Here is a 26,547-nt window from a genome sequence, read left to right as displayed (position 1 = left end):
AACATTACCATGTCCATACATTGACAAGAACCTAAAAGCTATTTTTCACTATGATAGGCCTAGCTGTCCTATGTAGAAAACCAAAGTAAAAATTACAATACTAATATTATATCTAAGAAGTGGAAACGGATAGACAATTATCTGAATTCCAAAGAATATACAGGGTGGGGGCTGTGGGCATCCTTTTGACTCTAGTGTCAAATCCTGCTTCACATGCCTGTTGAGCCACATGTAATATCTGGGGTGTACTTGAAAGAGAGAGAAAGATACCAAGATAATTCTTGTGGATCCCCTGTCTGGTTGCTGGAAGACCCTGCTTTTGTCCTACCAGACTTCTGTCTCACGGTTTGTTGTGAGCACAGTGCCTGCTTCAAACTGGACTTTAGTATTAGATAAGTGAGGAAACTAGGGTTGCCATAGTACATTCCCAACACACAACCCAGCCTTCAGAGCACAAGTTGAGGGTGACTGAAGACTTTTGCTATCTTGGATTTGCCATGATACATTCAATTTTGGGCCTGTTTGCAGTAAGGCAAATAGGACCTGTTGCAAAAGTAGGTAGGCTAGGGCCTGGGAACTTTTAGCTGAGTGGTCAGGGAGGGGCCAGGATTCACCTCCACCCACTAGTTTGTGGTGAGCATGAATGTAGCACCTCCAGGTACCTACTTCAGAACACTTTCTGGACCCTCGGAAGATGAGAAGAGTACTGGACCTGCTCTCTGTGACCTGAGAGGAGCCCTGAAGGATGGACCTGCCCATGTGCCCCTCTATAATGTAGCCACTGACTAACACTGGCACATTGTGCTTTTGGAAGCAATGTCTATTTAAAAATGTAAAGATTCATATCTTTGGTTCCCCGTTATTAGATTTTCATTATTTTAGTGTCATCCTGTTTATCAAACTTTACTCTATCTACTTTACATACTGCCTTGTGTGTGTGGTCTGTGCCATAGCCCATAGCTCTGGTTATTTTAGTGACTTTAAGGATTCACCCTGACAAGGGCTGTGATTATTTCGTGAGGTTGGTAGTCATCTATCTCAAATAATAATCCCACTTGTTAGGGGCAGCTACACTGCATGTCTTGTCTCCGCATAACAGATGGAATGGAAAGTCAGTGCTCTTCAAACTGGAGGGAACTTTTTCTTTCTTCAGTTGTTTGAATTTGCTGCCATTTTCAGTGTAATATGGAAAGAAATCATATCCTAGTATTAACAGGCAGTTCAGTAACAGTGCCACATATACACTGACAGTGCAAGACTTGGTTCGGGCCTCTCAGTTTAGTATATACGCATTAGGTCTCAGGTGGAACCCCATCTGTTATCACAGAGGGCTTCCCACATTAGGACTCAGGACAAAATTCATGAAGACTTTTTGAGCAGAATACTGCCATTGTCTAGTATTGGTTCCTCTGTACAGGTATTTCCAGGGCCATTTTACAGAAATTCTGGAGATCATTTTTGGATCAGTTTGCTTCCCAAGAGAATGCACGACTCTTTAGATTTTGATCTTCATTTCCTGATCCCAGGTTTAGGAAGACGGGGGCTCCATCTACATCTCGGTCACATCCTCTTCCTCATGCTTTTCCCCCTTTTTTCTTACACCTCTGTTACTTCTTTGAATACGGGAGAAGACTGGGGAAGTGATTATGGTACTCCCCTTTAGCCTTACAGAGCTAGGTTCTCCCCTGTCAATCAATGAATCTTGTGGAACCTTGGCAAGGTCTTGGTAAAGATGACTTCCTTGCCTTCAGAAATTCGCAGTTATCCTGTGAATCATCCATTCCCCCCCCCCCGGATTTATCTGTAGTTATACATTTTCTTTAGGGTTTTTCGTTTGAGCATCTTGAGTCTATAGATCTGAAGTATTTGTCCATTATGTTTGTTTTTCTGTTGGCACTGCCTTCTACTAGTAGAACTGAAGACCTTGGAGCAAAAGTGCAGATATTCCTTTATCAGAATTTTAGATGATGGGGAGAATTTTGAAATCTGAACCTACATTTCTTCCTAAGTTTGCTTCAGTGGCATACAGGATCAGGAAGTAATGGTACATGTGTTCTTTCTATTTCCTGTCTCCCAAGACACACTTTTGATTTTAGAAGAGCAATGACGATTGATTTGTACCCTTCCAGATCTTTTTGTTAGTCTGAACATTTTTTTGTTACTGTTGAGTGATGAGTTGGGGCTGTAAAGCTATGTCTATATCTATTAGTAGGTGGAATCATGCTACAATTTCTTTTGTGTACTCCCTGCCAGGAACTCCTCTCCAAGAGGGCATTCGGGGTAGATCAAGTTGAGGTTTGGAAGCTTCATGGAGAGAGATTCAGGGAGTGTCTTTGTCTGAGATATATACCATAATCATTTGGGCTTCATCTCATGTCTTTCTGAACTATTATCACTCTTAGAATTTAGATTTGTAAGGTTGATCATTTGGGCAGGGAGTTCCAACTCTTATTCTTCCTTGTGCTAATTATTAATGTTGATGAATACAAAAGCTAACTTGGCTACATGAAATTAAGTGATTGAGTGGAGGCAGGCTGCCGTTTACAATCGTGCATGCCAGCACAGATTTGCACGTACAGAAAATTTGAGTGAAAGCTGGTTAAGATGTCGAAAATGGTTGTGAGGGCAAATATCGATATGAAGTAAAAGATGGTGGATTGTTTATTTTTTACCTTCAAAATGAGACTATGCAGAAGTATAGTCTCCATTAAAGTGCTTTTTAGGATTCAGGCAACCCATATCTATTTGGTTGCTTCGCCCTACACCCCATGTACTGTGATCAAAAGGAGACTGTACAGGATTGAGAAACTGACAATAAACGGGCAGATAACTATCTACAGTGTGCAAGTGAAAAGCAAGGGAAGGACAAACATCAATGAATATCATATTGCTTTGCTAACTTTCAGTATTGACCCAAATAAATTTCACTGATTAGAAAATACACCTCGCCATCAGAGTTTACTGTGCTCCATTCAAACTTTCAGCGTGCACAGCCATTTGGGGAGGCTTGGCCAATATTGGTTTTAATACAGGAGGGTCAGACATGAACATATTTGAAAACCACTGCCATACACCCTGCTTCATCTCAGTACTGTATTTGCCCCAAACGCAATTACCTCCCACCACATGAGGTAATAAAGAGGTACTGGTACCTTTTCAGTTTTGAGAAATCTACTAAATACATCCCCGCACTTACTAGCAATGACACTCTCATTCTGCGCTGTTAAAGCAGCACACGTTCCTGCGTAAAAGGTCTGGTTAATATTATTAATGTAAGGCGACTTGATAGCTTGCATTATGCATGCGAGCTGGATGGAACAAGCCTCGGGCAGCCATACATCAGAGGAGAGTTAATGCACTGTGCTAGCAGATGGCGTAACAGTGGCACTGGGCTTTTACGTAGGAGACATCACATAAAATGTTATGCAGCACCTGGGACACTAAGACATAAAACAGAGGATGGGCGAATATTTAATTTCATACGCGGAAATCATAAAAAAAGGCCTGTTAAAGTTTCAGATTTTAAGCCCTCAATGTTTCTGCCTTAAGCGGTGTGCGGGATTTTTGAAGTGTTATTGCATTTCTTTGCCAGTGAGTGGGAGTGACCTAGTCTACTTTTGGCAGGCTGGTGGGGCATGGACAGAGCTGGTCACACATTCGGCTGATGCCAGGAGCAGTGACCGACCGGATCGGTGTGTGGCTAATGATTAATTAGTGCAGGGGGTGTGCACCAGCACTCATTTTTGGGGGCAAGGACTTATTTTTCATCTTCAAATTGTACTCCAGACGAAGAGAGAGAAAGGCGGAAGGGGAAAGGAGAAAGACATATAGGCTGACAATGACAAATGGAGAGTGCAGGTAATGAAAATAACCTGCAAGGGTCATATAAAGAGACAGGAAGTGCCGGGTGGTGGAACACAGATGCATGAGATGGCTTCAGAATGAGGCGGTGGCATTCAGCATCAATGGTGATCACCCCCTAAAAGATATTTGGCTCTTGCATATATTTTTGGTTGGTGGCGGGGAGGATATTATTTCTAAAGCATGGGTGCGTTTGGTGAGCCTGAGAGTTGCTTGACTCTGCCCAACCACACCGGCACTTAGAAGAATAGCTGTCATAACTTGCTTAACTACGAGCTGAGAACAGCTTGGAGATGCATGTTGTAAGTGAGGTGTCTCTCAACTAATGATGTCTAATCCGAGAGACTTTTTTGAGGTAGTGAGGGCAATGCAATTTTAGTCAGTCAATCTGGCATGAGATAACTATTAGGCATCTAAGGCAGGGGCACGGATTTAAGATGCCCATGTCAAATGTGAATAATTCATAGGTCGTGTTGTTCGTCTGCTTTCTGTTTATGAAAACATTTATTTTTTATTGGAAAAATAAAACTACAACTTTCCGAATGCAAGCAAAAAAAAACACAGTGAAGCGCTATGTGTCAAAATGTGACAAGAAAAATCACACAGACTTGAAATCCGGAGAAAAAAAAAGAACTGGACGAGCGACTCACAATTGGCGGATGGAAGCTTAACGTTTAGAAAATCAAGACTTCATGAACTGTCTACACCAACATGCAAAAAATCTGAACTGTAGAAGAAAGAAGACTTGTTGAGCTCATCAGAGAAGCTTATGTCCCGGTTCAGACAGGGGCTGGCCTGGCAGTTCTGGCCGGAGTGTTTCCATTAGAACAGTACTAATGCTTATGTGCATATGCCTGGGTCTAAACTGAGGTGGCATGGTGTGCAAAATTACAATGGACTGGGATGTGGCCCGAGTAATTATCAGTGGCAGAGATTAATTCAAGCATTCTACCTATCACTTATATACTTCAGTGTGTTCTCTCCAGACGAGTATGCCCAGATGTGGGTTCCATGCACACTGTACCACTTGAACCATACCATACCTGGGTGAAGAGCCCTAATAAACGGAAAATAGGCCCTGGGTTGTTTGTGCTCCAGTTCAGAGAGGACCTGGCCTGGCAGTTCGGGGTGGACTGTTCCCAGTGGAGCAGGGTCAAAACTGATTTGCATATGGCTGGTTCCAAACTGAGGTGGCATGGTGTTCAAAATAACAATGGACTGGGAAGTGGTCTTTAGTAATTACCATTTGTTGGGATTAATTTAGGCATTAGTGTTATCACTTTTTTGCATACTTCTTCACACAAGATGTCACATCATTTGAGATTTTGCACAACCCTTGTAATGCAGCACGATGGATAGCAGGGTTAATCCTGCCTTCTTGCCTTATTGCAGTTCTTGTATCACAGTCCAGGAAAGTGGAGAGCATCTGTTTTGAAACAAGAAAAACTGGGGCGAGGGACCAGAAAGTAATATAGAAAGACACTGTTTTCCAGCAGGATGATTGTTCGAAAACCCGGAATGAACTCTGAGGTACAAGAAGGCACTGCTTCTCAGTGACACAGTACAACTCACTGATGGAGAAGAAATTAGAAGACAGTGAGTATTGTATAACAGGAGAAGATGTTTCACAGGTACAAAAATACTTGATGTGAGAAAAGGTGTCACTGTAACTAGCCTCCAGGCACACCCAGATATTTGCCCAAGAAACCAAGATGTGTAGCATTCTCTAGATTGGAAGATAGAATAGTAGTCGCCAAACCAAAAAATATCAGAAGCCAGCTCAGCCAGCAGGTTCTTAATCGCCACAGCCAAATCACAGCAGATAACTTCAGCAGGTTCAAGAACAGTAGCTGAGTTGAATCTCAAGGACAGGCTAAAAATTACAAGCGTCAGGACAAGGAAGCAGGAGAAGGGAGACTGAGGGAACAGACAAAGGGTAAAAATCAACAAAGGTGGTGGAACAGAATCATGGGTGAGAACTATAACTTCAAGCGAAGGAGTTGAAACAATCAATGTTGTTGGACCCAGTCTTCTGTGTGTACTACCTCTTTTTGAGGCTCTACCCTCTCTGACCTGAAAGTCATCTACCGGTCCTCTGGTGGCTGGGGTGTGTGTTTCAGACCATACTCTGAAAACCATCATCCTCCATGACTAAAGCCTCCACAGCCCTGTTTTCCGTCTCCTCCATGAGGTATGATTTCTAACTCTCCTATGTGGTTTCTTACCACAAAACCTTACAGCTCTAAAATAGATCCAGGAGATGTTGAGCTACACCCAATGTTGGGTTAATTTCAGTTTCAGACAAAATTCAATAGGACGAGTTTCTCATACTTGACATGGGTGAACTTTAGATTCAAGTAAAACAAGTATGCTTGAGTTATTGATATCTGACATGGGTTAACCTACGATCCAGACAAAAGATAGGATGAGTCACATTGACATGGGTTAACTTTGAACCAGACTAAATACTTAAGGGTGAATAATGGGTTAACTTGAGATGCAGAAAAGTAAGACATTATGAGTTACTCCAGTTTGACATGCAGAGTTCCAGGAAATTGAAGGCAAGATGGTTTACTCATACATCACACAAGTCATCTTGAAATCCAGAAAAAGCTAAATAATATAGGTTACGCTTGATACTGGTTATCTTGAGTCCTCGTGAAACAGTGCAGGAAGAGTTCTTTACTCGACGTGAAATCCACATGAAAGAGAAAAAATGAGGCACTTTGGAGGCACTTTGGTTGTATGTGACAATAATGTGGTTTTAATATCAACTGTCAAAAATATTGTAGCCACAGTAGCGAGTTCCAACTTTAAAGTAAGATAAGTATATAGAGAAGTATATATTTACTGTTCCTAACTCTGCATCTACATACCTTGATGACAAGTTGGTAGTCCATATGAATACAATATTTGTGCAGGTTGATATTAAAATCACATTAGTATGGATGTGGTGTAAGACCTTGCAATTCATATGGGTTCATTTGAAGACAAAACAAAACAGTACAAAATCATTCCTTCTTGCCTGACAAGGATAAAAGTACAATCCACACAAAACTGGGAAATAATGAGTTACTTATACCTAATGTGTGTCATCTTGATTTCCAAACTGGGGCAGGATTCATTGTACTACTGAATACCGAGTCAAGGGGTGTGGAATTTATTAAAATTACAATTATATAAGAGCTTCGATAATAGCCTCTCTGATTATGCCAGGGCTAGTACTGTAGTAGGTCTTGAATAGTTGCAATTTCTATCCCTACTGTAGAAATTTCCTTATTTTGCCACATTTCCGCAGATCTACATACTTGGCATGGAGGAAGCAGTAAGCAATAGTTCCAGGGGCTGGAATGCCTTTGAGTCTACAAACCTACTAATTTGCATGTTTTAGGGATTTTCACCAGTTCTTCCCTAATCTTTTCCTATACTGAGAAAGGTTGGGAATTTACTCCTGACAAGGGCAGGAGTAGACGTTCTTCCAGGGTTGAGAAAAAAGTGGTTGGAGGCAAAGTGAACTTGTAAGTGCTCAATAGATTTTTGCATGCACAAATCCACACATGCATATTTGCTGATGCTAAAATACAGTTCACAAATATTTTCTAGGAGAATGATTTCCTGGTCTACTTCTGTAAGTTCTTGTTAATTCATGAAAGCCACTACTTCAAAGACATATACCATGGTGCATTTTTGTGACTTTCTTTAAGAATTGGGTCCTTAATTGGGTCTGCTGTTAACCAAGACATTTTGTTTTTTAAAACTTCTGTTTCTCTCTCTGTCTATCTAGCAGCTGGCTTTACTGTGAAGATCGCATTCTGCTCCTTCACAAGGAGTATATTGGCACACAAAGTAGTTTTGTTCAGTGCCAGGAACTACAGTGGGAATGAGTGGCGTAACAAAACTGGAGGGGGCTGCCCTGCAAAGAACATGGAAGGGGCTCTCCTGCCAGACTCACTCAGGGCAGGTGCTGCGTTGAGGGGGCCCCCTCAAGGATTCCCCCCGCATCCCCAAGGGCTGCGGGGGCCTTTGTTACACCACTGCTGGCATGTCTTTTTTAGACCAAAAAGCTTTTTTGCCTTTTGCCAGTGTTTGTTACGATGTGAAGGTCTGGCACCGCCCACAACAATAAAGTGTTAAAAAAGCCAAGTCAAAATGAGACACACATTGACAAAACAAAAAGACTCACAACAAATGTCAGATCGGTTGGCTTTGCCAGTGCTTTTTTATTTTCATGCTTCCCATAATCTTGTTGAAAATGTGTATACTTATTTTCCATTAGGAATATTTTTTGGGAAATACTAGTATGCATCAACACATTTTACTAAAATAATGCTTCAAAGAAATAGTACCTAAAATTTAATTGTAGCAAACTTTTTTTCCTACTTGCATTTTTTTCTGAACATTTTATTTTGAAAGGAAAGAATCAATAGTCTTGCTTATAAGCTTCTGCAAACATTTGCATCTAATCAGAAAGCATTCCGGGATCATTATACTCAACCTCATATTTTTAAACTTTTCAAACATGTGTGTATATATTTTCTTTTTTACTGGAACCACAGTCAGTAGTGCAGTGTGACCTTAAAACGTTTATTTACAGTGCTCACTCTAATAATAAAGGCTTTTCATTAATGAACCATAAATACAAGTTCAAACAGCATTAACATATGGACACACATATTACCTCAACTGCAGACAGTTCCCCTCTCTGTACACTGGCAGCCAAAGGGATTGTGCTGCAGGGGGTTGGGCCTACTTACCCAAGGACAAAAAAACATGAAAACTTGTTGCCCTTGTCCCCAAACAATATGTCCTCAGCGTCAGGCTATAGGAATTCCACATCCCTCCCAAACTGAGGGATAAAATATCAAAAGGTAAGTGCATATAGGGAAGTATAGATTTGCTATTCCTAGCTCCCCATGTTTGTTCCATATATGGGCAGTAATAGTTAGGACCCAGTTTCCACAGAAAAAGCATTTTTTGTTTTGCAAATAACTTTGGCACTGTTTGACGAATGCTCACATTTTCAAAACTAGTTTGCCAAACAGTTGCTGTTTCAAAACGTTTGCGATGATTTGTCAAGCGGGGGCCGGGGAAAAGTGGGGGGGGGTCCCAAAATGCGTTTTCGCCATGACACAACTACCTCCCAAACCACTGAACGGAATGACACCAAATTTGGCAGGAGGTTAGATCTTAGTCCGAAAATATGTCTTTTTGTAATTTGGTGTAAATCTGTACAATAGTCTTGTAGTTATTAAACAACAACGTTTATGTATATCTACAGATGTGGATCCACTGCGGCAGATCCACATGCCAACACCAATGCCATGATTGGCTGGTCGCAACCTCACACCTGATTCCTCTCATCTTGAAATCATGATGAAAACAAGGCAGGATGAGTTTACTTACACTCTAAACAGGTGAACATGAGAAATGAAAAGAAAAACAACTGGGTTTGTCAGCTGATTCTGGGACTTGCAGTTGTGTATGTTCCATTATAAAACAGGATGACAAGTCTCAGAATTCAAAGGAAAACAACCATTTGCAACGCCATGGGTCTTACGTTTGTTCAGGTTAGAGCTATTGGCATTGTAAATTCCTAACTGGACTTTCCTTGCCCAATAAATTGAAAATGAAAAGTCAAACAGTGGACATAAATTAGCCTATTCATGCACCATGGCCGCCATGAGCAAAAAGGAGAGACACAGAAGGAAAAAAAGTTCGCTATCAATCAAACGTATTGGTAAACATGCAATTATCCATGTAACAGGGTCGGTGTCCAAGGCGGTGACAAAACCGCTCCAAGGAGGGACAAACATAAAGCATTTACCAATGATAACTGTTTTTTGAAAGGCATGCCCATGAACAAGTTAAAGTGATGGGCGTGAGGTGAGCGTGGTTAAAAGCCCACAAGACTTACAACAGTGTTTGCGAGCTCGACCTAAAAACTGGATTCCAGCAGCACATCATGCATGAATCTGGTAAACTAGCCAACTATGGCTCAGCCCAGAGTGAAGTGGGAACACTCTTGTGTCAAAGATTGGGAAAACCAGGGGAATAGGTAGAAAAAGATACGGGAACGGTAATCAGTGCATCATTCCACCTTGTGAGGGAAGTGGCTGGGAGGATACAAGCACCACAGTAATGTTACAAAAAAAATACTGTTTGTTGGAGGAAACAAAATATTTACCATTGAAATTTGAGCAGGTAGCACAACTCATCAGGATCTTGCACAGGACCCAGGAAACCCCAGACATCAGATGATATACAACTGAGGGACCAAGTGACAAAACAACAATAACAAAATTCAACTGCGCTGACCCAGGACTAAGAACTCATACAGGAGACAGTCAGGCTAGGTAGAAAACAACAAAGATGAGGCGAAGCACATGTCAGGTGACACACTTGACTGTAGCAAAATGCTGCAAGCAACTCACGAGGCACTGCCAGATAAAAGTTTACTGAGGGAACCTCCTTTTTGTTCTTAATCAGACTACCCTAAAATCTTGATGGGCAGGCCACCACAGGCCCATTTTCCACTACCTCCAGGCTTCACATGTGTTCATTTTAGAGATAATGTGAGTGTAATATGCAAGGCCACTGGAATTACGCGTTTCTGCAGTTGCATAGTTTTTCACCTAACTATGGAAGTGCCGCATTTGCCATATAACCCATAATCTGCTGCATATTCTGCAGATTTTAACAAAAGCAAATTGTTTCTAGCTCACACAGATCAAAAGCAGTGCATAATTTGAGCTGGTGGTTTCCGGTGCAGAGCACCAGAACTTATTTTTGAGGGCCGGCACTTATTTGTCTGCCTTAAGTATTTACTAAGAGCGAAAGACACGTATGGAAAAGAAAGAGAAAAACAAAAAGCGTCACAAAGGGAGAAAGCAGAACACTGCAAGAGTGAGCTGATGGGGCAGGGAGGGCCTGTAAATTGATTAAAGAGGCCCTAGATGGCTTTAGGATTATGCTGCCTCAGTATTCTTTGCTCAGACATTTAATTACAGCAGCCGCATGTTTCAGGGGACGGCTTTGGGCACCTGCACTTTTTTATTTACTAATTAAGCACTGATCAAAAGTGTCTGAAGATGTATCAATATGTATTTGTGCACAGTGGAAGGTCCTTTTCAAAGGTTAAATGGTCATTTGTCATTTGCTTATTTCTGTATTTGGTTGTTAAACTGGTATTATTAATAAGGTGAAATCTTTGCCCAAGCAGTGTTATCATATGTAAACATTACAAAATAATGAAGTAAAATTGTAGAAAATGTGCTACTTCATGTCGTTTGATTTGCTTTTAATTGCAACATAATTTAGCCAACTCTACTGCATAATTTGGTGCAACCCTGTCGCATAATTCCAGTGGCCTTGGAAGTAAGGCACCGAGTAAAGTGCCCGTGGAGTGTTTGGAATCTTGTTGTGGTTAAACTACTGTGGTAGCGTATATGGTAACCCAATGTTACTATCTTCGCCCTGAGCTCGGGACCTGACAGCTACTTAACAGGTTTCTAATTAGACACAGAAAAAAAGATGAGAAGTGGGCACGTTATGCCATTTTCAGCTGCTTGCTTGTAGTCAAGAGTAAGCCATGCACAAAAACAGACTACTATTTAAATATTAATAACATCAACAGAATAGAAGGAGAAATGTGAGCAAATATGAAAAATGAGTACTCTTTAAAAATAACTCTATCTCTTTTTTCACGCTTCTCCCTGTTTGCTAAATTTAAATTTTCTTATGTATGGCATAGGTTGACAACCTTGTGCGGAGCAGTAGTTCACAGAAGTTGCAAAGTGTTAATATGCTTTGACCAGCAGAGGGTACTCTGACACACCATGTAAAATCGACTGTAACGCTGGTGTGCTGCATCCGTTGGGTATGGCTAGCGATTGCTTATTTGCAATAATAAGGTTCTGTAATTTAAAAAAAAATAATTTTGAAGGAAGAAGTCTAGCCAAGCTATCTGCATTCCAGCTATATTTTACCCTCTACCTAAAACGACATTCATTGGTTTGTGACCTTTTGCCTTCTACATACAGTAGAGAATTGGTTAACATATAGGCTTAGAGGAGAAAGTTAAAAAAAAAAAAGCATAGGCAAAGCCAATAGGTTTAGCGTTGGCTGCCAGCGTATTGGCTTTGACAATTTTTAGTATTTTTGTCATACCTACATTAAAACATTTAAAAATGGTTCCCACATGCATAAGCAAGTGCCCTTTAATGTTTCTGCAACGTCTTAACTTTCAAAGAAGGCCACCTGTATTCCGCAAGCGGGTGTCTTTGCAAGTATTTGCAATAAACTTTTATGAAAACATTCAAGCGGTCTGCCTCTGTTTATGCATGCATTTGAATGTTCATGCATGCACTGCCATGCTAGAATCGGCTGGAAAACAATTTAATGATGGCTGTTTGTGCATGTCCATACACCTGCCCAGTGGCTCTCCAGTCCCCGACAGGCAAAGGGAATACTTTCCGTGTGACATTGTGTTTGAGCAAACTGACATGGATAACAGAAAGGAACCAATGGCTGAAGTGCGTTGTTAACCAAAAGGAGCCAACCCTCTCACCCGTGGACCTGGGTAAATAAGTAGAAAAATTGAAAAACAGCCCCTGCGGGGGAAGTGCAGGCCTCAACCTCCATGGCAGTAGTGTAAATAAAACCTCCCTATGGCAGGCTTACATACATGAACTTTATTAAGTAGTTTCAACCTATGCAAAAGCAAATTCCCTCATGCCTGGTTTGCCCATTATCAATCCAAAATCATATCGTAATCAAAAACAAAATTATACAAAGAATGTATATGTATAATATATATATATATTAGATATATATGTGTAGCAGTTCCTGAAGTGCAAAATTGTGCACCAGTGATATTTACAAATATATACAAGAACATGTGGCTGCCAAGGTATACTTGATTCATAGGCGACACAAAATCTTGTGTACCGCCAAACTTCAACCCTAAAAAACACAAACAGTCCACATTTGATATTGTCAACGTTTCGACCATAGCAGTCAGTTACCTACGGGTCATCATCAGGGCCAAAACAATGTGTAGGAGACACCTAAAGGTAGAAAACAGATATCACGTGATCTTAATTCGAGACATACTTCAAAACAGGCCCAAAAGATGCCGAAATTAATTATCCAGTGGGGCAAAAGATGAAACATTGCCTACCTAACATGAAACTCTGAAAACCTCTTACAACCACTCAGATGCCTCCAAAATACTGCAAAACCAAAAATTACACTTAAATCCGAAACCTAGTACTATTACGTTCAACAACAGACTGAGAAACTTTCTGGTCAAGACTTCCCACTCAACCGCTGGACCTATAAATCAAGCCACATTAGACATGACCTGCAAATCACAGTCCGCCAGTATATCAAACGTCAGACAAGTAACCGGAGAGTTGCAACCTGATGGAGGACACTGGCTGCCCCATGCCTGCACTCTGTAATAGTAAGTAAATTAAAAGTATACTCTTTGTAAAATTCAAATGTCTTCTCTAACGTTATACCCAAATACAGCAGACACCAGTTGCGGCTGAGGCAGTCTCAGATTTTTTTTTAGAGCTTAAGCAAACAGGTAACGCAGATTTGCTGAAAATGTAGAGAAACACTCACCAGAGTGACCGCCTGGCTATATTACTGTTTCCGATTTTTGGGAACTGACATCATCTGTTTCACCTTTGTAGACATCAATGTCTGAAATGTAAAAGACGCGTTTTTTTTTGTTTACTTCATTTATTTTAAGTGCAAAATATAAAGATGAATGGAATGTAAATATTAAAGTTTTTCTTTTTATCGATCCATGTAAGTCGGCTACAAATCCCTCTCTCGCATCAAAATTAATTTACGGCTTCAATTTGTAGTTCCCGGCTGCGGAGAAAAGGGTGTTAATCAACAGAAATGCCAAACAGTCTGCTTAATTAGATGCTAAGGTATTCGGTGTCAACAAGTAGGAAATATAAATAAAGTCTGTTTAAACGATTAACAGGAAAACAGCGAGCTTAGACTTTGTACATGACACCTTTCTTTTTGCGAGCGTGAAGTACTTTTGATTTTGCTAGGTCCAACCGAGGCAGATCAAACTAACTGAGCATGACTAAATAAAACCATGTCCAATAAGCAGAAGAATGACAAACCACTAAAAAAATATGGCATACAAATCAAGAAAAGATACTCTGAAGTGAAGTGTATTATGTACCTTTGAAAATAAACCTTTATACTCCTACCTTCCTTAGCAACTCCAGTATCAATTCTGGAATTGGAGACAGAAGGGAGGGGCTCCCTTACCCCACAGACCCCAGCCAAACAGAATCAAGCATTGGCAAAGCCAACATGTCTAGCTCCGCCACTACTAGCCTTTTGGCTTTGTCAATACCTGTTTTGTCATTGCTGTTGCAAAAGTTGATTGTTGGGAAAGTAGATTCGTCCTTTTCAATCTAAAGACAGAAAATATTGGCTATGAGCAAAAATGTTTTCGTTCCTCAAAAAGCACACATTACCTACATAGTCCCTGCCACTTAAGGGAACGCCGGTCGATGATTGGGCATGGATGCTTGTGAAAGGGCAAAATGGTGCCATTCATGCTGTTAGCCAATGGCTGAAGTGGACTGACCCGATGCTGGATATTGTAGTGGACGGGGGAAAAAATGAAAGAAACAATAAAGCAATGGATCAAGAGGGCTGGCTGAAAGCCACAACAGGTAAGTGTATTACAAATATAGCTTTTCCCTAAATGTAAAGGCTTTGGCTACGGCTAGACCAAAAACAGGAGCAAGAAGACACAAGAGTGAGACTGGCACGCGCAAAGCTTCGTCGAGCCACTGTCTGACAAACTCCCAAGGCCTTCTGCCTTGAGTAGTCCATCTTTGCTGAAGGAGCAGAGGCTTGAGAGAGGTTGCTGCACCTGGAGTTTCTGTTTATACACAGAGTCACTATTAAGGACTATTGCCCACGTAGGACTCTAACTGGGCACCAGGGGTGAGTTTTGAGGCTTAGAGTGCTAAACCGTGTCTTTTCCCACAGACAATAGCTCCTGTCAGATACCAAGCACTTCTCAGCTGGTAGGCTCTGGGAAAGTCTGCTATATACTGGTCTAGAGTGCGGTTTAGGGTGCAAATCCTCAAACCTTCCAACATAATCTGTTGTCACAATATTTACGATCTGACTATGCAAAGAATGTGCAGAACTCTTCTGGCAGCTTTACCATAGCTGAGGGCGATATCTGAGCGAAGGATGCATGTCTCACCAATGCTAAGACACTGAGGGACAGTATATTTGTATGTGTGTGTTCCTGGGCATGTCTTTACTACCAGCTTTTTAGACAGCGGCGGTTGTTGCTTTCTTGCATTTTTGCCCTTCTGTGAAAGAGATTGTAAATAACTTTTTGAAATTTCACTCAGCCACTTTGTGAGTTGTTTTTATTTGGGATATACACAGTTGGGGGGTTCTGGATCCACAAACTAGAATCGAGGTTTTGAATTTTTGTACTAAGTATGATAATATGAAATGTCCATATATCAAACCACACTCAGTTATTAGGAAGTCTACATTCTTCAGTGATAGTTAACAACAGCCAGATCAACACATAGAGTGTGACCCCCGGAGGATGGTTTATAGCTCACCAGTGGGAAACGGGAAACACAGAATGAAGACAAGACCGTGGTAGTGGGTTTAAGTAGAGCCTTTGTTTACTGTCTTAAACACTAGGGGACCTAAAAAATTAGGATTTGAGTTATCCTTTCTGTTTTTAGAAGGCACAAGGCCTTTGTTGCCAAATGTATGAATGTGCGGTCCAAGCGGGCACCATCTATGCCTTGAATTCGTGACTCCAACATGAGCAATAAGCGAAAAAGTGCTATAGGCTCGGCTCTATTGAAGTACAATGAAAACTGTACTTTTCCAGGAAGGCAGAACTGAATATTTCGAACGAATCAGCTTTTGGTGGGGTTATTTCACTAGTGGCCATTAATCCAAAACATGAATGACTAACCTGGGAATTCAAATAGTTCCCTATATGCACTGGTTCATACCCTAAGTAAGTGCAGATCCCTCATGGTCATGAACAAGGCAAACCCCAAGAAACAATCAACAAATCATTGAATGTGGAAATGAGATTAAGGTGTCAATGTACATTGAGATACCTCATGTTTCTTTCTTTGGGTCAAAATGTGTGCCCTCAACTACTTTACTATGAAGGCACAGGCATTTAAACCGGGTTTAGTTTAACCCACATCTGCTTGGTGCAGCATCTTTTCCGAGGTTGTACTGGATTTGGGGGGCAGCAATGCATCCTTTGTGTGAGTTGAGGCACCTTTTTTGGAGCCTCGGAGGGGACATCCTATGGCTATTTAAATCTTGTGGCCCATGGTAGGGCCTGTTTCTGCCTCCACGCCATCACACTGAATTGTCTAGGATTTAAGGGTGTAGAACGTTGAGTCCTTCATTCAACGGATCTGCAGAATATGTGAGTCTGAGGAAAGGCAGTGGGTCGCTAACCCTCTCTCTTATTTCGGCCAACACTGAGTACAGGTGTGCTCCAGCAGAGTGTGCCAGAGTGATAGGTCTTGTGTATGCCGCATGCCGTTAGTCCTCCTATGCACTGGAGGTATGTCCAATTGGTGCTATAAAATTAGAAAGCTGGAGAGTTATCCAAGATTAGCTAGGACAGTATGCCCAAATTCAACAGCAGCCAGCAAGGCGCAAGGACCTCTTTCAACTGCATGTAATTTAATTTAACTAGGCTAAGAAGGTTTGAGGAAGTTGTTCCTGGGGAATTTGCATTGTAAATTAAGTTCTTAAGCCTTTAACATGAATTGTTTGCCTTTTACTTACACTACTGAAATTATGATTTTGGCCACAGTTATGATTAGAGGTTGGTCTGGAGACAAGAAAGGCCTTCAGGTCTTGATGTCTAGGCTATGCCAATGATGTGGGTCCTGGAGTTCCTCGTTGAAAGCATGGTAGTGGTTGAGTTTAATTGTGGTTGCAAATTCCCTCTGCAGGATCCGACATATATTGTTAGATAAGGTAGACTGACTGTTCCTACTCTCCATCTGCTGATTGCCTGAGCTGAAGGCCTATCATCCCTCATCGCCCTAACTGTAGAGCCCTATAATTTCTTAATTGTGTGAGCAAGTGGAGCCCTATCACTCCCTCATTGCACAAACTAAAATGATTGTTCACTCCCTCTACAGGATGCAAAGTATATTATTACATGAAGCATAAAAAGTCTTCCTACTGTTCACTCACTGATTGTCCCAGCTGGTGGAGCCTATCACCCCCTCTTCGACTGAGCTGAACTGCCAGAGATGGTGGAATCCTACAGCCCTTGTCCACTTAGCTGAGGGATAACTATCCTCATTGTTTGGTTCAGCTGGTGGAATCCCATCACACCCTCTTCGTTCAAACTGGTGTTTCCTATCACTTTCTTATTACCAAAGCTGGTGAAGTCCTATTGAGTGATAGACTTTGGGTTTTCCCTGTTAGCAGCAGTTATAGTTTCAACCACGATGACATTGCAGAAGGGCTCAGCATCACTTAGCCCATTTCTCACTGAAGGCTGCAGATTACCCTCCAGGCTACAGGCAGATTCTGCTATCTCCATTTGGCCAATCCAGCCCGATCGATGGGTCCTCCATATTAATTCCTTTTTCTGTGGGGTGGAGAGATTGACGTTGACAAAACTCAAACTTTCCAACCTCATTCAAGGCAGAGCCCATGCTCTTAAAGATCCACTGTGTACCAGTAGTACAGTTGCAGTTCGAGCAACATCTGATCCCGACGCGCTGATAGTGGTCTTGGTTGTGCAAGCCAGCCCTGCATACACACACAAAATGACATTGAAAGGTGCACCGGGGTGATAAATAGTCATCCTTTTTATACAATTTCTTTCAGTTGCAAGTAAATGGAAGATGACACATATGTCATAATAGAAACTTATAGATAACTAACAATGAGCAGGTCCCAAGGACTTCTCCTGCGAAGGAGTGCGAGAAGGCCTTAACAGAGGGATGCAGTTGTCACTAACAGGAGCTGACACCACTAATTTCTGAAATCCTCGCTTTGTTATGCCAACTTTAGAACGAGGGTGCACTTTGTCAGCACAAATCCATAGAAATGTGCGATCTTCAACATTAACTATCCGAGCTATTGTTCCTATAAAATGAGCGCAAGTGCGCAACAGTACTAAGACTTTACTGCCAATGCTAATTTTAATTAACATTTGGATTGGACTCTCGGAGTGGCCTGGAGCTTTCAGTGACAGCAGAAGTGAATGATTACCACAACGCTCATATGCAAATAGATCAATTTTTAATGTGCTTCTGAAAATGTGATTTTGGCGAACAGTGTCAGATAAAAAAAAATGCAGAGACTGACCGCCCCCTGTACGCCCCGCCGAGGAGTTTTGAACTTGTCCAGGTGCATAAGAGAGTAGTGCAGATTCTGTGGTCATTCATTCTTTGGCCTCTCGGCTCGGGCGCTGGAAGGATGCGAATTTGTGGCAGCACTGACAGGCCCGTGTCTTGAGGTTGTGGAATAGGGCAGCCAGTACTGCGGTACCATGGGCTCCCACCACCGGCTCGGGCCGGGGCGCCCCCACTGCCTCCACCATCGGTCCAAGGGAACACCTGCCTCGTTTTTCCAGAGCCTTGCATGAAATCTCCCGAGGCTCTCGCAGCCTTGGGGTTTCCACGGGAACCGACACACAGACGGGCCGAGAACCACCTGCTGCCGTTTCCAATTGCTTTAATGGAGCCAGGCCTAAGTCGGAATTGTTCCAAGTGCCTTGACGCAACTCCACGCCGCATAAACTGAGGCTGACGAGCGGCAAATAGAGCTCCGAAGCGACAAGCTAGACGACGCCAAAGCACACATCAAGCTGAATGGAAAAGTACTGGGGCCCACCCCAAATCCTGGGAACGTATTTAGGGGCGAGACAGAATGGTACTTCAAGTAGGATCAAAGATGGGGCCTGGGGGCGTAAAAGAGTTCCTAAAACAGCGTGGGTAAAGAAGCATTAGTAGCGATTGTTTCAAAGGAACGTGTCATATATAATTAAGGGCGTAGCTTTAAACAGGTAAACTGAACTCACCTGCTTCAGTCTACCACTTGTCCATTATTTGGGTGCCTCTGCGTTTTCTGTTACTGCATCCAGGCATGTCACGCAACTGCCACTGGGTTAGACACATTCATTTTTAGGTCTCAGCCTACCAGATAGAACTCCTCTCTGGTTTGCTAACTGACATCTTGGGCACATTTGGAACGCTTCCCCAGGAATGCATTCCACCCGTTGCTTACCTCTGGCTTTGTGGTTTGTAACTCCCATTTTCTTGCTTTCTATTTGCTGCCCTGTTTCTTTCAGGATGTCCAGATCGAGTTTGTTCCTTCCATTGCTCAATCCTTATTTACAGTATCATTCTGAGGGCCCACTTTCTGTAATCAGGCCTGTAAATTGTGTTCTTGTAGCATCTGCTGTGCATTCAAAGTCAGGGGTCAAATGTCATGTTCTGTCTTCGGAGAAAGCTTAGTGTTCACTTTTCTTTCTCTGACTTCAAAGTGAGAGAATTTCTGTGACAATAATGCTGGCTACTGGGATAATTGTGCTGGAGACACATATTTAAATATCATCAACACAAATCAATAAACTAGATGATAAAATTTCCACACATTGGGGGTCATTACAACCTCGGCGGTCTTGTAAAAAGACCGCAGACGCTGCGGGAGACAGAATAGCGCCATTGCCGGCGGTATTCCTGGCTCCCTATTATGACATTTCCGCTGGGCCAGCGGAAATGTCACATCAACACGGACAGGCTGGCGGTCGGGGACTCATAATCCCCAGGGCAGCTGTGCATTGCAGTATGTTGGAGGGGCCGGCGGTATGGCCGTGGCTATAGCGCCACGGTCATAATTGGTGGCGGAACACCATCAGCCTGTTGGCGGTGTTACCGCCACCTTACCGCCGGCCGCCAGGGTCGTAATGACCCCCATTATTGGTTGTGCACTGTATAAATGTATCAGTAAGTCTGAATGTCTACAAATGTAGAGTAGTACATCTCAATGTACACATTAAATGTGCCCCCCAAACTTCTTGAGGCTGTACTTTTTTAACATTGTGGCACTGTGCAACACTGATCGGGCGCAAAATGGCAGGCAAGGGCAACTGGGCTTTAACCGTGGGGTTGAGGTCATTTGCCTTTTTTGACCGGGGTTAGATCCACTATGGCTGTACAAACTGGGTCGGGTGCAACACATCTATCATTTGACTGTCAATGGTAGTGAAGACAAGCAGTCACGCCTTCTCCGAGAAGTACTATTTCTCTGCTAGAGTTAAAATCTCAACAAGCGCGTAACAACATAATAAGTGAATATCCAACCCCATGCTTCTCTTTTCAGAAAGACATGTACTTTCATGTTCACTAAAACGAAATACTGCAAACCAGTACAACAAAATGTGGTTTAGTGTCACTGAGCACTATTTGGCAGTTCTAAGCCTCTCCCTTCCATTGCTCCCAATCCTCTGCCAAGATCCATGCTTGAGCTCAACCGCCGGGTCTAGGTGGCCCTCCTTCTTTGGGGTGATTATGGCTCAGGTGCAGTTATTACTTCTGGAGTTATTGTGCTCAGTCTTTCTGTTCAGTTTCAGGTGTCAGTCAGTCTAACTAGACATAATGGATCGGTCTTCACTGAACCTGTAAAAGTGCCCCACTTTCTCTCTCCCTGATTCACTTTCAGGCCCTTCCGTAAGTGGCAGCATACCAGCCGGCAGCTTCTTTTCTGCTCTGCTATGCCTGCTGGACCTTTACTCTGACAGTGTACGGAGTTAGCAGCCCTGGGTTGTCACAGTGTTGCTCTTACCTCCAAGAAATCTTGCATCAGACAGGGGATCTCTGCGATGGTTGCAGGTGCAGACTTTTCTGTCTGTTCACAACATAGGCAAATGCAGCCCTGTATGGGGCGGGGATGAAAGGATGCCTAGGTGAATACGTCAGGCATATGGGGCAATGGACAGGTTGATTACTACTTATATGCAATCACTGCTCCAACCGGGCCTTGGCAACTGCAATCTTCACAGTTTCCGCTAGGAACCTACGTGGAGAGAGTGCAGGCCCGCAGACGCCACTGTTCACAGATCCCTCTCAGTCGTTTTCTCCAGGGTGTCAACACAGACATCTGAGACTTGCTACACCTAGCTCCTTCTTAGCAAACACTACTCTTGCATGCTCTGCAGGCTCCTTGCCTCTATCACTAGGCAGGATTCTAGGTACAGGTACAAATCTTTCCAGCAAGAGATCCAGAAATGAGTTATGTCCCAACACCTCTGGGAAGCATGCCGCCTGGCAGATGCCAGCTTTGGTTGCACAGCAGTCCTCAGAGCACCACCTTCCCAGGCCACAAGAGCCTTGGAACTGAAACAAGTGTGGTAGGAAGGTATCACTTTTAAGCACCAAAATCAGACAGGAGATATGTATATACTGCCCGCAGGTTAACAACTGGTTTGATGTGGTTATCTTTTCAAGTGTCTTCTCAGGCTTCCCCAAACACAGCCTTTGTGTAGAGTGAGACTTCTTAAGCTGGAGAGTAGTCTTCAGCACTGACTACCCACTTTAGAGGCACCACAAAGTGTGAAGTTTCAGCACTTTGCTGCCATCATCCAACTAGTGCAGTTAATCTAGGGAAACCATAAACAGCATGATTCACCTAAAGTTTTTTCAAAATGTATTTTATTGATTTTTGACAACAAAGGTATAACACATGCTAACCCATTCACCCCCACCCTCCCCTGGATCTTTTAATTCTAGGATGCTGTCCGCAGTGTCCTTATACAGCCAGTTCAAAGGATAGTATGTCTTCTGAGAGAAAGCAGTGTAATAATATGCAATATAAACAAAACTGAAACTCTTAACAGCCCTGCTAGAGTTAAAGGATAATGATTTTTTAAAGCTATATCACTGGGGTATGTATATGCTTTCAGTATGCTACCCTTCTCCTGCCCGCTTATGGTGTTTGGTGGGTGCTGGTTGGTCAGCCAGAATCTGATTCCAGGCTTCCTCCCAACTCCAGGGTCATAATCCCCTGTTAACCTCCCTCTGCAGCACAACGCCCTCTAAGCTAGCCCACTTGTGGAGTTCTGAAACGGACTTGCAGACTATGGCCCCAGAGGCCTTCCAAACCATGGTTATTTAGCATTTGGCGAGTATGAGCGCCACATCTGTGAATCAGGTAGGGACGGCGCCTGCCCTCGGTCTGGTCAACCAGCCCATTACGCATGCTCCTGGACTCTCAGTCAGCTGTTGTCCCGTTGCCATTGTCACTATTTCTTAAACTCCATTCCAGTAGGTAGTTAAAGTAAGCACTCCCAGACCATGTAAATGAAGGCAGCATCATCCTCACAGCTCCTAGGGAAGCTAACTTATGCATCCAGAGTATCAGGTTCAGTCGTTTAGGTGTGATGTATGCCTTATGAAGGTAGTAGTATTGGATGAGTTGGAAGCGTGCACTGTGCCAAACTACTGGACTATACGCCAACATTTTAGACTAGTCCGTGTACCTTATAGCAAACGCATGGTCTAGCTTTCAGTATTCCCTGAGCCATTTGAGGTCCAATTTTGCCTGATCAAGCCACCCTCCATAAAGGAGCGAAGTTGCATGTAACTTTCCAGTAATCTCACAAATACACTGCAGGCCTCTGTGAGGCCTAGGTTCAGCCAATCCAGAGCACTACCACTGGCGCATTACTGCAGCAATTGCCCCGTGGAGCAGGAAATGGCATACTGGAGCCTCAAATTGTTCATGCAGACTCACAAAATCCACTAGTACATCATTATTGTAGATATCACCTACCCTGGTGATCTCTGATGCCAGCCAGCACCACAGTTGGCTCCCATTGCCCCTATGCTCCTAGGAGCTCGGTACTGGGGCACGCTGCGTTTTACGGTATCTGCAGCAGCTGAATGTTATTGCAAATAGATCAGCCTTCAGCACCTTCTGCCCTCATCTTGAGCTCTTTTACCTTCGTGATCACCTGTCACAGCTGACCTTGCAAGTATGTTTTTGTGGGAAGCAGTGCTGTCAGTGATGATTTTACTTAATCGACATGCTCCAACAGCTTCTTATGGTCATCACGCAACAGAGACACTTCAGTAGCAACTGTGTCAATTTTGGTTTCTAATGAAATTTTAGCATCCTGTATGGACCTTCCAAACTAAGTAGTATGCTTCTCCAAGGTCAGGTCTTCTACCTGGTCCAATGGCCCCTTTCCCAGCTGCATCAGGAGCGAGGACGTTACGCCCTGAGAGACACCGTGAAGCATTTTTCCCACTTTACGTTTCACCATCGTGGCCTGACACTAAATTACAGTTCCTCTGCTAGTTGCTGAGAATCAATGCCAGGTCTTTGCCAGCGAAAAAGTAATGTAGGTGCCAAGCACTGCGCCGACCCCCGGGGGCCTTTCCCTGCCCACCAACGAAGCTCCCCGTGGGGAGCAGGAGGAAATAGAGTCCCACCCTTACTTTAAGCATGGTTGGTGTCAGTAGCACAGAGGGTCAAGTATTGCCCTTCCATTCACTGCAGGTATACTATCCCTCTAACAGTGGAGGAGGAGAGCCTCCGGGTGCAGGGTGATGTCACAGTGGATTCACACAGGCCTCTTGTCTGTGAGTTCTGTACCTTGGCAAGTGTGTCAGGCAGAGTCAGTTCAGCTTCGCCTCCTCTCTTTACGGTGAATCATTCAGCTGGTGGATTTCATCACAGGGCTCTGCACGCGCGCTCTGCTCCGATGGATGGGCGCTGCTTCTAGGAGGCAAGGAAGCAATGGTGGTAGTAGGCCTAGGCACTGAGCCGCGTAGGGCCGGACATAAGGCACTGCCTGGTTCAGCTGTCTGGCCTCGCTGTCCCATTCAGCTCACCTCCACGCAGCTCCAGGATCTGTAGAGGCGCAGTAGCTCGGCCCACTGTGCACAGTTCTCGGTTGCCGCTGAGCCCATTCTCCAGCCTCACTGTCCCCATCATCAGTATACGTCCATTGTCAGGGAAAATAACCTCACCTCCATCTTGTGCAAAGGTTAATCCTGTGTACCAAAAGTGGATCCCACAGGCTCTATTACTCTGGCTTGCTCACACATGTGCTACATAAACATAAATGCACAACATAGATGCAAAATGTCATTGTGGGGAACACAGAAACTGCATAGAAGTGGAACTTGAACTGATCAGTAGGCCTTCCACTCCACTAACAGATATAGAAAGGTCTAGTCACAACCAAGGATTCACAAAACACAGTATGCTGCAACCATTGCTCTATGTGCTAAATCCACAACAGGGACAGAAGTTCACTGTTTGTCAATGAGGACACTATAGGTGAACTCTTTTAGGTCACAAGACAAGCGGAGGATCTTGCTCATGTCAAGGGACAGGCCTAGGCTTCTGTGCACCCTCTAGACTAGCATGACAGTAGAGCAAAACATATAATACAGCACAGACATTCATGAAATAGGGCAGCGTCAATGGCAACGGAATGCTACGATACACCACGCAGGCCACATTCAAGTTCCAACAAAAATGCCTGGCAGTTCAGACTACCTGGAACATTTCTCCACATTGGAGAAGTTTGGTTGTCGGACTGGAGAAAGGAGGGAAAGTTCATTGGCATTCCATTATTCATTCTGGCTTTGTGTTCTACTGTGAAATTGTCTCCGAAATTTGGGAATAGCACCCTTCATTGCGATCAACTACTAGAGCAGTTTTTTTATTTTTATTTATTTCACGGATAGTGCGCATATAGTTTCCTTATAATTTAGATTTTGACGGTGGATTGTGGCAGTTATTAAATCTGGGTAAATTTGCATAAACTCGGCGATATGAGGAACTAAGGAATGGGAGATACTTGGTTCTTAGACTGTTTTGGGACTATAAAATAAACAGCACTGATGAAGGCAGTGGGACACTTCCCAAGACGAAACACGTGTTGGACTGAATTGAAACGAAGAACTGGAATTTGATTTTGGAATCTGAATTTTACAAGATGGTAGAATTGGACTTTTAACGCGAAATAAACATCATTCTACATATGCCTACTTATAAAGGAAAAATAATGTCTCATATTTAAGTCTAGGCGTGTGCTTTAAAGTAATTTTGCTGCTGTTGACAGTCATTGATTGTTAATGTTTGGGGGTTGTGGGTGTGTTCCCCCTTAAGAGCACCGCCTCATAAGAGATTTGGATCACAATTATAATTATTGTTACTAATGATCGTGTGTCTGTGAGTGCCAATTTCCCCTAAAAAACACCCTCTGGGTGATTTTCTTTATCAATGGGGAGGCAGCTCCGGGCACATGTAGCTTTTTCAGCACTGTTCAGCAATATAATGGATAGGGATAAGATAACGGATGAACTATTCAGTAATTTGCATAAAGGTATTACTGTAAAAGTAGCCATTAGGAGTGGAAACCATACACGGAAAGAGGGCCTAAGAGACAAATTTATAAGGGTGGAAAAACTCAAGAAGAGTGAAATGTCAAAATGGTGGGATGCAGCTACATTGAAACAATATAGAAAACTTACAGAATACCGAGGGGTTTGCGATCGCAAATCTTTCCCACATATGATGATTTAGATGCAGATCTATTAACATTATGGGACAATGAACTTACCTCTAGCTCCATGAGATTGATGGATATCCAAATATAAAATGCAGATAGAAAAGTACCTAAATTACAGGTGGAGATTGTTATATTGGAAAAGGAAATTAAGGAGTTGAAGTTAACTGAGGCTACAGACAAGAATTACAAAATATTGAATGATGTGCTATCAAATTATCAGGATGAGATTACACAGAGGAAAGCAAGACAATTTAAAAGGGATGAGAGGGATTATTTGAGTGGCAGTGTTAACTTTTTCTAAAAATATAGGATCATCCTATTCAGATGAATACCACACAAACTCATCCAACAGCATCTGTCAGTTCGGACTCGACTTCTTTAAGTGCTCCTCCAACTAGCAATAGTAACACTGATGGGGAGGAAGGAACATCATATCAAAACTTGCCTACAAATAGGAGTACATTTTTTACAGGAAATGTTGAGAATCAAACAAGAAAATCGAGATCAGAAGGGACTGCACAGGAAAACCCGAAGGGGTAAGAGAGGAGGAGACTCCCAGGCAAAGAGGAGGGTTGAAGACAAGGTCATGGAACAAGAAAGTGTAGGGGTTCTTTCAGAGGAATTGGTTAATGTGGTTAACTTATCGGACAAGATTCTATCCCCAGACATATCACTTTTAAGTAAGGGTCTGAATTTTTGCCCAGCTCGTATTGGTGATTTATGTAGAATAAAAATAGCTCTTTACAAATTTGTTAGACAGCTTAAGTTAAAGAGACATTTCAAATTATGCTCTGTTCAGAATAAAAGGCCAGATGTAGGAAATTATTTTGCACTCGCAAACGGCAAAATCGGCCGTTTGCGAGTGCAAAACCGTGGTCTGCGATGCATGAAATGCATTCGCAGACCACAACTAAGAAATCGCTAAAATAGCGATTTCTTGCGTTGCGACCTGGAAATTGCGAGTCGCAATTTGAGATTTGCAATTTCCAGGTTGCAAGGCTATTCTGGAATAAATCGCAAATTGCGATTTTTCCAAAAATGGCATTTTGCACTTGCAAAATACCATGCTTTTGCAC

General features: G+C 42.9%; 1 protein-coding gene across 1 annotated transcript in view; it reads right to left on the bottom strand.

Annotated features, from left to right (window-relative positions):
* The window catches only part of SYT11 (synaptotagmin 11), a 117,823-nt gene that overhangs the window by 77,113 nt on the left and 14,163 nt on the right, over positions 1–26,547 (bottom strand). The window contains exon 2 of the mRNA XM_069218472.1: positions 13,489–13,569. The gene's annotated coding sequence lies outside the window, so the exon portion shown is untranslated. The remainder of the gene's footprint in view (positions 1–13,488; positions 13,570–26,547) is intronic.

Source organism: Pleurodeles waltl, chromosome 12 (genome assembly GCF_031143425.1).
Source record: "Pleurodeles waltl isolate 20211129_DDA chromosome 12, aPleWal1.hap1.20221129, whole genome shotgun sequence".
NCBI classification, from domain to species: Eukaryota; Metazoa; Chordata; class Amphibia; order Caudata; family Salamandridae; genus Pleurodeles; species Pleurodeles waltl.
Note: the sequence above shows the minus strand (reverse complement) of the source record. Positions and strands in the feature narration are given on the sequence as shown.